The 12,225-nt window shown below is 40.2% G+C and overlaps 1 protein-coding gene across 1 annotated transcript in view; it reads left to right on the top strand.

The window, feature by feature from the left end:
• FOXP1 (forkhead box P1) overlaps positions 1–12,225 on the top strand; it is a 333,440-nt gene that overhangs the window by 113,337 nt on the left and 207,878 nt on the right. The window contains exon 2 of the mRNA XM_084214305.1: positions 1,628–1,693. The gene's annotated coding sequence lies outside the window, so the exon portion shown is untranslated. The remainder of the gene's footprint in view (positions 1–1,627; positions 1,694–12,225) is intronic.

The raw sequence follows: 12,225 nt of genomic DNA, 5'->3' as shown, positions 1-12,225 counted from the left end.
AGCCCTGACCTATTATGATGGAGTAGTGTTATGTCCTTTACAGTGCAGAATCAGGAATTTCTTATATGTGTACCTCAGCAAGGAACACAGGGCTTCCTATACAGCAAACATGCTCAAATTTTGGCCCCTGATGTTCTGGTACTGCATTACAAGAGCTGTGAAGAGCTTCTCACACAAAACATAAAAAATAAAAATGAAATAAAGTGCCAGTGAGCAACAGATAAAACCAATATTGATTTTATATCAAGGTAACCTTTTTTTCTCCCAGCTAAAAATAATCAGGTTTCAATGGTAAAGAAGGAGTGCCTCATTCTCACTGTGAAAACATTTTTCCTTCCAAAATAAATGGTGAATGAGTTCATATTCTTTTGAGTGAACTTAGTGAAGATTCTGATTTTTTTCCCAGAGGTTGGTATTTTACTGCTCCAGTAAAAAGCTTCACCTAGTGATGTAAATAGCACAACTTACCATTTGGTGAGTTTCACAAACACCCCCAAAACTCCACATCACTGTGTGAATTTTATGAAATGGAGTTTCACGTAGCTCTGTCTTACACATCCACATGTCACTGACTTTCCGTTTCGTATGAAGTCATCAGTGTCACCAAGTTATCACATTTTTCTTTCTGTCTATATTACACAGTACTCTCTACCCCTGCAGCAGAAGATCAACATTTCAGTGAAATTATGTTATAATTTTACTCTGTTAAGGTATTTGGTCAATTGATGTGGAATTAATTCTGAATGCTGTTAGTGGTTTGAGTTAGTAACTTGATCTAAATTAATAAACAAATGTTTTTCTTTTCTCTTGTACCATATGTTGATCCCAATTACATGAACAGAAAGTGGCAGATTGTCATGTTTCTTAAAAGATTACATACTCTTTTGCATAAGAGAGAGTACACAAGATGCAGTAATATACAGGGTAAAAAAAACCTACACGTGCTGCTTTCTCCCTCCTACTTTTTATAAAGATACACTTTAATTATTCCTCCTTTTAATACCCACTGCTCTCACCACCTTGGCGTGCTTGGCATGCTCTTGGTAATGCTTAATGAGGAGATATCCCAAGACAGTAAGCAACTTTCTGAATTAGGAAGATGCAGCTAGTTCTAAAATCTCATCTAGGACTGTGTCTCTATGGAAAAGGATGAGAAAAAAGAAAGGATCCAGAAGATAAAATAGCAGTGGTTGCAAATGGTCTTAAAATGCCTTAAGTAAGGAGAATCCATACGGACAATAGTCAGATTTCTGAAACAAAGAACTGAACTCATTTATTATTCCAACTGAAAATAGATTGATAGACATCAAGATTAAGAAAGTTTATGTTAGAGAACAAAGATGTCTCATCTCCATGGGGTTTTTTGCTTCTCTTTTTCTTCTCCCAAAGACCAAGTTGTTTGTGCTGAACTGAAGAACCTCACACTAGCTGGTACTGATAAGCAGCAGTCCTGTGACTTGATTGTTTTTATTAACTCTCTCTGAAAGTCATTCACCATTAAACACGATTAGATTCATTTGTTGCTTTATTTATGTTTGTACTTGCAAATGTGGTGCCAATGAAAATGCTTTGGGTGTTGCTGCTGACACTGACCCAGAGTCACGTGTGTTACCTCCTTTCTCTGCAGGGTAAGAAGAGTGACCTTTTTGGGTGGCTGTAACTGAAGATTGCTTTACAGGAGCAACTGAAGAAGGTAAATGCAAATATACTGTCTTTCACACTATTTTTGAAGTATATCTGAAGAAAGGATTTGATCCTGCAAACCCTAGGACCGTACCTTAGCAGCACAAGTAAGGGCTTTTCTGGCAACATGATAAAGTTTGGAGCATTGGGCTTGGAGCTTTTGGAGAAAATGCTGTGCCTTAAAAATCCTCATTTTGCCTGGGAAGCCACTGGCTTAGGTGTTCAGTTGCATTTGAGAAGCGAGGCCAAAAAGATGCACTTTTTGTCTTTCAGCCACGTTCCGAGAAGGCTGCTTGGTAACTGGGCAGAGCCTGTGTGGGAATGGAAGACCCTGCTCTGGCTGGTCTTTGTGGCAGCTCCATGGTCCGTGGCTGCTGGGGTGGGAGATGCAGTGGCACAGCCGGTGGCAAGGCCCCCTTATTGAGGCAAATCCCTGGGGAGTGGTCAAGTCAGCTTCAGCGCTACTTCATCCCAGGCTGAGACGCTCCTGGGTTTCCAGCAGCACGTCGAGCAGAGCAGGAGAGCAAAATTTAGCTGTTAATTTGATTGCTTATTATCACTGCAAAAGTTAAAGCACATGCTTTTTAGTCTTTGGAGCACAGCAAAAAGGAAAGAAATATCACTCTCTGCAAAATGATTTTTATTTAAAGCAGCGTGAAAGTCCTTTGCTTCTAAATTAACTCCTTGCCTCTCTTGTGGTCCAAAGTTTCAAGTTGGGAAGGAATATTAACATCACAAAAGTGGTGATTCACAAAATTAACTTGCAGAAGAGAAGAGTAACGCAGATCACTGTTTGGTACTGAAGGGTGTCATCTGACTGAGGTTCATATGGCTGCTTTATAATCACCTTCTTTCAGAAATTAATAGTCGGTTAAGCACCATAGCAACAAGCAACACTGATGTAAGCGCTGAGCAGTGGCTGCTGTTCACTGTGATGTCAGTGCTCGTTAGTGCTGTTCTCTTGACCTTGTTTGAATATAAAATGGTGATTTCATTTTAAACTTAGAATTTTACAGAATGACTAAATGCATTGGAGTGAATTAGAGCTATTTTTATTTTTAATTTTATTAAAATGTACTTGAAGGGGGAAAAAATGTCCCTGTTCTCTTCTGTTTTAAATTAAAATAGATCTGAGGATGATCTGGGATTTTATTTTTTCAGTTCTTTGTTGCCAAAAATATCTATTTAGTTAGGATGAAATTCATGAAGTTCAAGCGAATATTGCAATCCTTGGCCATGCCAGTGGTGTATGTCAGCTATATGATATATCCTTCTCTTCAAGATTTGAATCTTACTGGTTTGTTTTCTTATGGTAGAGCACATGAAGTATTAGATGTATTTCAGCTACTGGAGAAGAAGCAGATCCTGCAGTTAAAGGAGCTGGTACTTCCTTGCTCTGCAGTGTTGTTCCTCCCTTGAGTTTTTTGAAGAAGGGAAGAATTTCAAGTCCCAGATTCATCAGAGGGCCTTGTAATTAATGGGTCTCTTGTTCCTGGTTCATGTGTGGCTGTGTCCTATGTGACCCAGGAAAATTCAGAATTTTGATGTTGTTAAATACAGGACACTACCTTCAGACTCCCTGAGGTTTGTAGGCTGTGTCTCCAAAAGCAGATCTATTTTGTACTACTACCGTCAGTGTACCACTCAAGCACACATCCCCTCTGTCACTCATCCTTTAGCAGAAAGCAGTTTGGGTGATTCACTGGAAAAGACCATTAGATTTTTCAGCGTGATCTCCTGTGTATCATAGGTTATAGATTCTCACCCCTGAGCAGAGCTGGTAAGCAGAGTCAGCCAAACTCTGTTTCCTAGAAGCTGACCCAGGATCAGGGGGAAGACAGAACTGGAGAAGCACGGGGCAGCCGTGGTGTGTGCAGGTGGATCTGTGTTCCAGGTTATGTTATCAAACTGTTCAACAAAATTTAAAACTTAATGGCAAACAAGCTGTTCAACGTGTCCTTCAATGTCAGGATTGTTTCTAAGAGAAGGTTTGGCTCTCTCCTGTTTTTACTGCCGTGAGGGGTGCAGTTTTGAACAAAAAAATATTTATTGCAGGATCAGTCTGTAGTCTTGTAACATATTTAATAAAAAAACCATAATGAATGATATGTGGCCCAAGAAACTAGATGTCAAATTTAAACTGGGCAAGAATTGAAACCGCTGAGATAATAAACCATGAGAATAGGAGATAGTAATGGAAATAGTGATAGAGTCCTAATTAGAGCAGTGCCACTGAAACAGGGAAGGTTAAGGGTTTGGTTGATTGAGTTTGAGCTCAATTGCTTGATAGCTTAATTTCAGGTGAAATCCCATCTCCTGAGTTAGTGGTTAAGCCGCTCAGAGCAGTTGCAGAGCAGGACTCTACTCCTTGAGGAGCAGCCGCGTGGCCCCGGGCGTCCCAGCCCTGCGCGCGAGCCTGGCCTCGGGCATGCGGGGTGGGAGCAGCTCTGAGCTGGCAAAATAGATTTTTATTCTGCGTGGTTTGTTTGCTTTCTTTCTTTTTTTTTTTTCTTTTTTTTCCTGTGAGCTTCAAGGAGCTCTGAACAGAAGCAGAAATAACAGAAGAGATACAGCAAGGGTCTTTGATGGTTAAACCTTCAGAATTAAGATGTTTACATTCTCCTTTATTTAGCACTGTTAGGCATAATGCCTAATTATATGCCAGTTTTTCCTCACAGTAAGAATTAGAAATGTTTGATTTGGGGAGAAGGGAGAGGAAGTGTGTTTTTACAGAATTATGGGCAATAGTGTTAGTTTTTCAGGAGCACTCATTTGCTTAAATGTAGTAAAAGCATTTTCAATAATCAAACAGCATTCAGTGAGCATTGTAAATCAGGATAGCTTGCATGCTGAAAATTTGAAAAGTACAAAACATGCTACTAAAATTGTACATTATTGATAACAAAAGGCACGTGTAGACTTTTAAGATAGCAAAGATAGAATCCTTTAGAAAACCTTTAACAGCAAAAAAAAAAAAAAAACCAACACAAAGGATTTAGCAAAGTTGCACTTAGTTTAAAATTTCAAATCTTAATGCTTGTCAGAGTTAAATGCTGATTAAATATTGATAATAAACCAGAAGCTGCCTGCTGAAACTCAGAGCTGAATGAGATGATCAACAGATAAATCTGTGGGTTTGAGCTATAACTTTCTTACATAGGTATATTTTCTCCTCCCTTCCCTTCAAGCCAGGAGAAAGGTCAGAAGGACTTTTTCTCCTAAGCTCAATGCAAAAAATGGTTTGTGTAGTTGGTCTATGTGGAAATAAAAAGTAGACCAAAAATAATTACTTTTTCCAACTTTGTTTTATCAGGAAGAGAAAGGGTTGTCAAACCTGGTTGTCAAGTCACTGTGCCATGTCTTTGCTGGCCATTGCAGGCAAAAGTCAAAACCCTGAAACAAACCTTTTCCAGACACATTTCTGCTTATGAAAGGCTCAGCAGTGTGTGCAGTTTCTCCTCAGCACTCTTCCTTGCTGGTGACTTCCAGAAGATGTTCTGGTGATGTCCTTGGTCCTGTTTTATGTACTGGCTTGGGTGGCAGGAGTGTTTGCACATCAGGCAGTGGGAAGTTGATGGGATGATGTTTTCCTTAGTGAATTTGGCACCTTGACTCTACCTGCTTTTGACCTAAAGGTTTTAAAGCATATTAGGGAGCAGAACCAGCTCCACCTTGAACATGTGGTGTGCCGCTACTTCTGAATATGGGTCCTGAATATGGACTGAGATTCAGTCACAAGGAGTTCTGTGACAGACCAGACAACCTGGTTCTTGGGCATTTTCTCCAGTGTTTTCTCTGCAGTGTGCCCAAATTCACAGAGCTGCCCTGGAAGCATTTTGCATCAGTGTTTGTGTCACCCTCAGCAGGAAAGATAAACCTCATTGATGGCTGCTGCTCCCTTGCTGCTGGGGTGGTAGTCCTGTAGCTGGAGTAATCAGTGTCTGTCAGGTCTCATCTAAGACTGGATTTATTTACTTTTGAATGATTGGGAGAAGTTGTAAAAATCTTAATTGTTAAGAACTTTGAGTTACTGGAAGGTCCTTTTCTTAAGGTTCAAAGATACAGTGTGGTGCAAAGTGTTTCTGTATTCATTAGTAACAGAAATGACAACATTACTTGCATGTTTTGGGGTAAACCCTAAAAAGTCTGTGTGGGGGTCATTGGAAACACAAAATATTTGACGACCTTACCTGTTTGAATGAAAAGTTCAGTCCAGACATGTGCGAAGCTGCAACTTTTCTGAAGCAATCAGGTCAAGAAGATGTAGAAAATAGATTAAGACATTTTGGGATAATTTAAGAAGTATCTGAGCAAATCTCATTAACATGGCCCACTAGCTTGCTGTATTGAAGACTTCAAAGATCTGTCAGAGGAGTTCTTTCTGTGCTATTGTCTGCCAGCATTAGCAATCTCGAGAGAACATGTTTCTTTTGTTTTCTTTTGGCCCATTTAGCTTTTCCTCTTTTTCTTCTTCTTAATATTCCTTAATATCTTATAAATCTTCAAGTGGGTTGATAGGAAGATGTTTCTCTGCTTTAAGATAGTCAGTAGCAGGTTTTGATCCTCTTATCTGATGCTTTTGGACCAAATCTTTCTGGTCTTCATGAAGACTGGTAAAGTGAGCAAGATTTGGCCAGTATTTTGCATAATCCCACAGTGTTTCTCCTGTTAGCACCATCACCCATTCTGAATCCCTGAAGAACATGGAGCACAAGGTTGAGAGGTTCATGCACACCTCCAGATTAGCCTCATCTGCACCCAGAGATCAGACAGGTGCAGGTATTGAAACAAATGCATATATTGAAAATGGCCCAACATGTAAAGGTTGTGACTGCAAATTAAGCAGCCAAAAAGGATGCACTGATGTTTGCCAGTACAGGTGCACCAAGGAAGCAGCTACAAATACACCATGTGTATTTGCAGACCATGCAATTTCTGGCCTGGTTCTTGAAAGCCAAGCTGTATAATATGTCAGGATGTGCTGCATTTTATCAGCTTGGCTGAGGAAAGAATTGGGAATGGCAAAAGCAGGAACAGCATTGATACGTTATTCCAAAACCAGAGCATGACCTCCAGCTCAGATAGCCTGAACTCATCCTTGGTCTCAAACGCAGAATGTCATGGAAAATACCCAGTTTCAAGATTTCCTTCTGGAGCAGGCAGTGAACTTTGAATTCAGAGCTGTGCTAACACTTTTTACAAGTTATGTTGCTCTGTCAGTGGATACAGTGATATTTTTCACTTCCTTGTAAAAGGCTTGGTGGGCTTCCCAACACACCAGGGCTGTCTGCTGGGGTCCTATGGCCATGCTTGTGTCTCAGCACAAAGGGCAAGAGCCCCTTGCAGGCTTGCACCCTGCCTTTGGAACACTCACATTGCAGACAGCGCACATTCCTGTGTTATAAAATCTAGAGATGTGAGAAAATGACTCCAGAAATAGATTCTTGTTGCATATTTTATTTGGTCATCTATAAGGTCACTGCCTGTTGCCTGCTCCTGCACCAGAAGTATATCTTCCATGATGTTTAAGTTATTGTTGTTCAACGATGGCAGACGTGTTTTACAAGTGTTACAAGACCAGTGATGTCAGTGGGTATTATGGGAGGCCACCCTTTTTATCTGGTAGCTCATCCTAGAGCCAGGGCATTAAAAACAAAAAGAAGAAAAAAAGTTATTTTTTGTTCCTGATTGCCTGCCCGTATTTCTCATTGTGACATATGAAAGCATTTTTCACTCAGATAATGGCAGGAACTTCAGACACCACCTCTGAGATGTTTAATTGTTCAGTGTTTCTCCCAGTGCAATCTGTGAAATTTAATTTGTGCCTCTCCCACCTCTGCTGGCCCTATACTTTTCAGTGTGTTTTGCGTAATATTGCTTAATTGCTCAAACGGGTCCTTTCTGACTCTGAGCTCACTGTTTATTTTTTTAGTAGAGTAGCACAAACATTTGGACATTTGTAACTAAGACTCTGACGTCATTTCCATTGCAAACCATTAATATCCCAGTTCATAATATTACTTTTCAAAATAGATATTTGTTGAAAGATGATGGGGGTTTTTTAAAGGGTAAAATTGTTACCCCTGCTTTAAAAAAAAAAAAGGATAAATTGGCATCTTTTGAATAATAGGTCTACATCCTTCTCCCGTAATACCCTTTTTGTTAGTTTTGATAGCTCCTGTATTTATCTTTATTAGTTGTAATACAAGTGTTCCACCTAATCCTCTGACTTATTAAGGGTTAGTGGATCCCAGCACTGGAAGGAAATGTCTGTGGAAGGGCACAGCATTTCCTGCTCCTGGGGCACTTCCACCAATGGAGCAAGGCCACAGAGTTGTGACATTAGTAATTGTCTGTAAAGATCTTAGAAATAGAAAGTGCTGCATTTAAAAAGCCAACAACAGCATAAATCAATAATATGGGCAATGAGACCATTTCCTTTTTTTGGGGGTCAGGGAACTTTTTAACCCTTTTTTTGTGGTTTGTTTGTTTAATTGCTGTCATCCTTACCCATTGAAATTTTATTCCAGTAATTGGGAAAGGGAAATTTATTGGGAAAATTTTGCTTCTAAAGATTTAGTGAATGCAAATTGAACATTGTTAAAAATGTTTTTCTTGAAAAGGAGCAGAAAAATTATCTCTGAAAAAGTGCAAATTCATTTGCATATGTTTTCCTCTTAAAGACCCAATATCCAGGAAGAAAAATGTGGTATTATTGTTTGTTGCCTTTTTTTTTTTTTAAGGAGGGAAAGATGATTGCTTTTGCTGTTGATTTCTTAGAGAGTCCAAAGCTTTGAGCTCAGTTTTGGAGAACATTAGAATAAGCCCACAGGAGGTCTTGTAAAAGTTGTAAGAAATTGTAAGCATGTCTGCTGAGTCAATTATATGAGACAAATTGCCAGGGTAAGGCTGAAAGGTTCCAAACTTGCTATTTACTCTCTGCTATCTTTAAACCAATTTATTTCTGCCTTTGATTTCACAGCAGATAAATATATGTTTTGTGAGGAAAAAAAAAAGATACTAATTAGACAAAATATTAGTTAAAATTGAAAGAATTACCTGGATTTTTATTCATGTAATTAAAAGGAGAGTCTGGCCTGTTCTTTAAAATGGTGAATATCTGAAAGACAATAGTTTAAAAATGAAGACTGGCTTTTTTAAGTTTCTCCTCAATGAGACTCAAGTGCACAAGCCAATTCTTTTTAAAGACAATTTGAATTTTACTAATAAAGTTATTAATTTTTTAAAAATTGCACATCTTGCATCTCTGAGGCCATTCATGGTTCTTTCCAGTTTCTTAACCCTGCAGTTAGTTTCAGAAAATTGTGAGAAGTGCAAACCCAACATGTGGATGGTTTAAATCCCATGTGTATAGTGTGTGCATGCTAAATCTCCCCAAAATTTGTGTCCTTTGTTAATGATCTGCAGGCCAGCTGCAGCAGTGCTGCTCCATAAGCTGCCATGGTTAACTTGCCTTGAAATGCATCCAGATCAGCCACTGGACTTTCTAGATATTTGATAAGGTGAAAAAGTCCAGTAAAGTCCTTTTCCTTCTTTCCCAGCACAGTTAGGATGGAAAGCTCAGAGAGGAGCTGGGTAAATAGTTTGGATTATTAGGCCTGGCTCTGTTTGAAGCTGATGCTGAAGTCCTGCAGTGGTTCCTGGGTGGGCAGGGCTGTGCTGTGCTACATCCCCTACAAGTCTCACTTATACTCCATCACTTGAGGAACCTGTCTTTGAAGCTGCCCTGCCAGAAGCTGCCAGTTGCCCTCTTAACAAGAGAGTAGGGCTGCACCAGCTGTGTGATGAGATACTAGGTATCTGCAGTCTCCTGCTGCTGCCATGCCTGGGGAACAGCTGGCCAGGTGTGAAGTCCCCCAAGAACAAGTGGGACTGTGCCCATCTGCAGAGAGGACTGGCCCCCAGAAGAAGGAGGATGGAGTTAGGGGTGTTCACTGTGAAGCACAGCAGCAGGTGGGCTGCTGGTGCTGTGGGAGGACGTTGTGTAGGACCCTGTCATGTGTAGGAGAAAACATCCGTGGGACAGTAAGTTCTTCCCCCAGGAGGAGGGAAGGGAAAAGGTCCTAACAAGCTTGGTAGACATTTGAGGAGACTTCTCTAAAAACAGCTCTAAAGAGACTCGTCCTCTGACTTTGACATCCTGTCTGGTCACCGCCCATGAAGAGTGATCTGTGGCATCATCTGGGCAAGACCTTAGAGTATCTCTGCAGGAGAACTAGAGTTTATCATAGTTTTATATTGGGTTTCCCTCAGCGTGTAACTGGATGCATTAACAGTGACATGATCCCGGTGTGACCTGGACTTTAATGGGTTTGAACTTGGAACTGTTCAAACATTAAGAAAAAGCCCTCACTCCCTGCATGTATTCAGCAGCTGCTTTTTATATGCAGAACCCAGAGCTGCAAAGGTTCACCGGTGGTGCATTTTCAACTTTCAGATGAAAAGGACTAAATAACTGCCAAAAAAAATGGGCTATTTCTCTCCTGATGCAGATGTGTGACTGCCAGGACATGCATACATCAAAAGGATAACGTGCCTCTGAGCAGTTAAAAACCTACTGCTTTGTTTTGTTTTGCTTGAGGCAAACAGAATGTCAAGGCCTTCAGTCTTGGGAGAGGGTTTTCACTGTTAATGTGTCCTTTGCACAGAGCTTGAGCCCACAAGACAGGATTTGGGGTTCGTTTCCTACCCCTGCAGCTGACTCACTCCGTGGCATGGGGACTGTTTGTTCTGGACAAAGCTTTCTTGGGTTTTTTTTTTTTTGACTTTGCATGCTGCCAGCTGTGCATGATGTACCATCCAGAATATGCTCTTTATCCTATGTCAGACCTTAACTGTGGGAACAAGGCGGTGATTTGATTTTCCTGTCTGCAATGAGAGCCAGATTTTCCCCTTGCCCTCCAGAGAGACATTGCAGGTTAGATTATCTGGCTGCTGTGGGCTTAGGTAACTCAGAAAGGTAAAAATTGTTCCTTTTAAAAAAGAAAACAACAAACCCAAAGCAAAAAGACTCCCCAAAAACCCAACAACAAATCAAACAAACCCTATTTTTTTGCAGTTTTGGAAAAGTGTCCCATTCCTCTCCTGCTCAGCCACACATCTGACATGGTTTCTTTACCAAGTTTCCGCTTGAAAGAAATTCCATTTACAGAGTTATCAGCTACCTGCAAACAGATGGGCATAAGGGAAGGCCTCATCCCAGCTTGGGCTGCTGTGTCACACAAAACTCTGCAGTAATGATGGAGAAGTTAGTCACCTGCCAGCAGAGTCATTCCCATGGAATGATGATAGAGTGACCCCGAGTAAAGATGTCTCTTTGGAGAGCTTTTGACAGATTTACTGACCAGCAGGTCAGACTACATTGACCTTTCTTTTTGGTATTATGAATTACTATGCATCGAGTTTATTTATTAAATTGTTAGCAAGTTGTGTTGTACCATGTCCCTGTGGTGTCACCAAAGTCACCCTGCATCGCCCCTTCTCCCTCCTCCCCAGCTCTGTTCCAGGAAATCCATCTCCTGCTCTTCCACAGAGTCACAACAACGTTGTTTCCTACATAATACTTCTCTTTAGGGATGTAAATCCTTGGTCTACAGACCCTTGATTCAGTTTTTTCCTCAAAACATTAATGAGCTTTTTAGTTTATTTGGGAAAAAATAATTGCCATTGATGATGACATAGTATAAAAATGTAGCAGCTAAAGCATATGTTCTGTTGGTTTGCCTTGTCTTATAGGAACATCATTTTTGCACATCACTATTAACAATGCAAACACCCTGAAATGCTAATAGCACTAGTAAGCTTTTAATTCCATGGAATTTATTGCTTGCTGTATTTCCATGAATTTATAACGCTTTGATTCTTAAGAGCCCCATTTAATCAGTTTTGCCTGGCACAGAACATAATAAACAACTTGCTGGTGCTAAAGTGCCACATGGGGGAGGCTGCTAACAAGAAAGTTAAATGCTTCTGCCACTAGCAGTTTCTTCGCTGTATTTTTCATGAGCTGTTACTACCAGTAATGTACTTTGCTGGCTTTAGAGCAGTGGTTAAACACAGTGACAAACCAAGGAGTGCTCCAGTGCTGTAAACACCCAAAGCAATGCCATTTTTGTTCAGAGCTACGGTTTAAACCAGGCTTGAGACTCAGTGGCATTTTATGGTGATCAGGGATTTTTTTTTTCCGAAGGTTTCACTTTTCTTGACAATATGGGGCTTTTAGGAATAACTAGTGAGTGGTATTGATCAAGAAAAACAGTGTAGGGAGAGAAAAAAGAACTGAAATACCTTTAAAACAGTTTTTGTTTGTTTATGCTGTTTGACCATTGAAGTACAAAAAGACTGTCTTAGTAGAAAAATACCAGATTATCAAGTGCTTTAAAGCAGAAAATGTCATTTGAGTCTCAAAACTGCACCAACTTTGTATAATTACCCTTTTAATTATCCCCAGTGGCCCATGAAATTTGTAAAATAGAGCATTGAGAGTTTGATTTACTTACATGTTGCACTTTAGTGTTATGC

The sequence above is a fragment of the Fringilla coelebs genome (assembly GCF_963513975.1).
Source record: "Fringilla coelebs genome assembly, chromosome: 13".
Lineage (NCBI taxonomy): Eukaryota > Metazoa > Chordata > Aves > Passeriformes > Fringillidae > Fringilla > Fringilla coelebs.
Note: the sequence above shows the minus strand (reverse complement) of the source record. Positions and strands in the feature narration are given on the sequence as shown.